This window comes from Sinocyclocheilus anshuiensis, unplaced genomic scaffold (assembly GCF_001515605.1).
Source record: "Sinocyclocheilus anshuiensis isolate Anshui unplaced genomic scaffold, SAMN03320099.WGS_v1.1 scaffold775, whole genome shotgun sequence".
Taxonomy (NCBI): Eukaryota; Metazoa; Chordata; class Actinopteri; order Cypriniformes; family Cyprinidae; genus Sinocyclocheilus; species Sinocyclocheilus anshuiensis.
In genome coordinates this window covers 770,676-774,742 of record NW_015552614.1, presented here as the reverse complement: position 1 = coordinate 774,742, position 4,067 = coordinate 770,676, and the positions used below count along the sequence as shown (strand labels likewise).

General features: G+C 42.5%; 1 pseudogene; it reads right to left on the bottom strand.

The window, feature by feature from the left end:
• Positions 1-647: 647 nt before the first annotated feature.
• Positions 648-4,067, bottom strand: part of LOC107665927 (BRCA1-associated ATM activator 1-like) — a 9,135-nt pseudogene continuing 5,715 nt past the window's right edge.

The window sequence follows — 4,067 nt, the reverse complement described above, 5'->3', positions numbered from 1 at the left end:
GTTTAATGGGAGCCCATAGCAAATATTATTTTTGGTTCCTATCCAATGTAACGGATTGTAGTTGATCTGTGATCCGTACAGACCCACCCCCACAGTTCAATCATCATTGTACAGTTCAACCACCATAGAGTGTGATGAGAGTGTTTTTAGGTCTTTTAAATATGTATGCGAATTTAAACCACTCAAACACAAGCAGGCGCTAAAGAGAACTCAATTTCGTTATATCTTAAATAAACAAACATTTGAGAAACGTAAACAATTGAGAAAGAAATCAGATGTGTCAATATATTGGATCATTAGGCGCGTATTACATAGAGAGCTGCCTCTTTCTGTCTTTAATGTTAATCAAACAACAAAAGACAAAGAGAGTTAAACAGTTGAGTTTTACCGTTTTTGAATCCATTCAGCCGATCTCCGGGTCTGGCGGTAGCACTTTTAGCTGTAGCTTAGCATAGATCATTGAATCTGATTAGACCGTTAGCATCTCGCTCAAAAATGACCAAAGAGTTTCTAGATTTTTCCTATTTAAAACTTGACTCTTCTGTAGTTACATCGTGTACTAAGACCGACGGAAAATGAAAAGTTGCGATTTTCTAGGCCGATTTGGCTAGGAATAAAAAGGGGTTCGGCTGACAAAAAAGCTTGGGAAGTTTTTATAGAAACATTTCCAGCAGATGGAAAAAAAAAAAAACAACTGAAAATACAGGTTGGATTAAATTTCCATTAAAAAAGTCAAACTGTTGCACAGTATATTCTCAATAGCAATCCACTATATTCTCCTCACTCTCCTGGGCTGCTGAAAGAATGTCCTCCATTAGCGATTGGGGCGAATTCACAACATGATCACTACTCAACAACAACATCCTCTGCATGTCATTTAAATCTAGAATCTGCAGTATCGTGGCAGGCTAATGTCTTTGATGCAGTGCAGCTCACTGTCCGTTCTCTCATCAGATCCTGTAGCTCCATCCGTGGCACACGCAGATGCTTTGGCCCGTTGTTTCTTGAGGTATCTTCTCTGCACCTCATCCCCCCATCTGTTCCCACATACATTCAAGACAAGAGCGCTGTGATCCAAATCTGCGGTCTCAGCTGTAAGTGTTCTGAGTCTGACTAAGAGTGCACAGGCTTTCTCACACACTGGTCTGTCGCAGTCAAACAAGCTGTTAAACAGCAAGTCAAACAGCCCAAAATCTTTCAGTCTGCTCAAGGTTTGCGTCAAACATGTCTTTTCGGAGAAATCAACATTCTGCATGTATGGACAGCAGGTCAGTGTCTTCTCCATCAACACTTCTGCTAGCTCCAGCGTGTGCATTTTCACTTCCCAGTCAAAATCGTTGCCTCCCAGTGAAAGGACAGAGCTCAGGGACGAGTCCAAGGCTGTTACGGGGTGTGATCCTTTCAGCCATGATGTGAAAGCTTTGACCACTGCTCTACGAGGGAAGCCCTCTGTGTCCTGAGAGAGAACGATCATCATCTGTGTCAAAGCCTTCTCCTAAAGTAAAGTCCAATAATACATAAAAACATGTGATTAGACTGAGAAACAAAATGTCTCATTTAAATGATCAATGGGCTACAATTATGCCACTGGACAAGGTCTGGAAGGCTGGTAGTTCATTAGCGACTCAAATCTTTTTGGTTCAAATAAATGCATTTCAGCTGGTGGTTAGCAACAGTCAGGGTTGAGATTTATTTCTGCAGTTATATTTTTTTTGTCTTCTAACAAAAATCTTTTACATTTAGTCATTATTGATGTCATTGAAATTGCATCTTATTTTAGTTAACAAAATAACATTTTACTTGACGAGTTTTTAAATGTATAAAATTAAACCAAACACTCTATGTTCACTCTATGTCTCAAATTGAATCAATATTGATTTCATTTTAGTTATTTTTACAAAAAAAAAATCTTAAATTGCACACAACTTTTAATTATGCAAGTGCAAAATTAAACCCAAATATTCATACGTTTTATATATTTCATTAAATATGTATCAACATTTAACAAAATGTGTACATTTTGTGCAGATGTAAGTTGTAATATGTTTATGTTGTGTACATATCTGATTAATCTAATTGGTATAGGATGTGTTTTGGTTATTTTAAACAATCATATTCTTTCTAGATTTCACTCCTTCCAAAACATTGATAGTGCACTGTTAATATACTGCAGTGTTATTTTCCATATATTTTCATCAAAAGTATTTTGTTGGTGAAATGAAAAAAAAAGTTACAATTAAATTTTAATACATTTTGTTGATGACATTAACACTGCACTTACTTTTGAGCAACAAATATGAATTTGTCATTTAATGTAAACAGCAGAAGATTTAATTTATGGTGCATAGTGTCAAAAATGCAGTCTACAATAAAGAGACCTATATGTCACTTGTAATTTTGTTCTCTTGTGCTCTTTTATGACATTATTGAATAGAACAAATTGCTTTAAAAATCTGGGATTGAGGTGTCTACACTGAGCAGAAATGGGCAATCACTTTAGAAAAATGCAGGACCATTCTAAAGATCATATTTGAAAAGCTGGAATTGTGTGCAATGTGTCTCACCAGAAGGTTGCTATTTCTCTCAAGTGCCGCCTGATGGAAAGAAGCAGTAACTGCCTCCCCAACCGCAGCCACAGCACTAGCTCTGACATAGCCTTCTGTGTCTGCCAATGAAGACAGGAGAACGGAGACCATACCACTGGTGTGGAGAGCTTCAGTGAAACCAGTTACCTGGGAGAAAGAGACAAGAAGTACAATAATAGGGATGAAAATGATCACTAAAATAGTCTGCACAGCAATAAATGAAATGATAAAAGTGTAGAGATAAATATGCTTGTGGTACCGTTGAGAGCAGCGGTCAGCTGGGTGATGAACTCTAGTGTGGAGTCTCTCACATCCCATCGCAAATCCCACATCCGTTTCTCCAATACAGGAAAGAGGTCTGCAGAACACACATGCTAGCTTCATGACCATCTACTGCCAAAATATTCACAATAGCTCACAATGTCAGCATTTTGACATCAATCCATTTCATTTCAAAACAATAGCATCATTTTTGAACCTTTAAAGGGATTGTTCACCCAAAAAATGAAAATTCTGTCATCATTTATTCACACATCTTACTTAGACTTGATCTGTGCATCTCTAATTCTCAATAACTTACAATGTATGTGTGACGAGTGGGGCGGGGCCGAGAGCCGTGGGAACGGAGCGAGGCCGGTGGAGTAATTGATAATGAGCGACACCTGCACCACTCACCGGTCTCGAGTCTCACGGAGGAGCTCCGGAAGGATAAAAAGGAGGAGTGACGACAGTGAAGAACGAAAGAGGACCAGGCCTGGACTTTATTTTGTGTTTTGGTTTTGTTTGTGCGCGACAGTCGTCCGCGAGGGGCTGTCGCGCTGTTTTGAGTTTATTTTATTATTAAAGTTTTATTTAAATGTTTGCCGGTTCCCGCCTCTTTCTTCCCGATCTACAAACGGTGTTACATTGGTGCCGAAACCCGGGAGGAAGGAGGGACACGCTGCCAGAGATCCCTTGCCGCTGTGGTGAATCCGCGGTGCCATCGAGCATGGCAGAGCAGTCTGCCGCCATGGAGGCTCGAGGCGGTGGGTTGGAGTGAGTTACCGGGGGAGCGGACGAACTCGCTGCCGGCCGCCTGGGATGTGGAGGGACGGCTGCCGTCCGTAAGGGAGCGGAGGAGTCGCCGCCGTTCGCCTGAGGCCGGAGCCTGCTGCCATCCGCCATGATGGGGAGGAGCAGGGAACGGGGGACTCCTGCCGGCTGCCCAAACCCGGAGGAGCCGTCGCCGTCCACCGGGCGGCGGAGGAGTGTCGGGCCGTCCACCGAGGGCTATCCAGTGCTGCTGCCAGGCATCGCGGAATAGTTTACTCAGCTGGTGGAGGGCCGAGCGGCAGTGTGTCTGGGAACCGGACCTATGTTTTTTTTTCCCTCTCTCCCCTCTGTCTCTCCTCATCCTTCCGTCTCCTTTTCTCTCGCCTCGTCTGTCTGTCCTTACCCCCAGGTACGCCGCGTCCGCCGCGATCGGCTCCCCCGGAAGGGGAA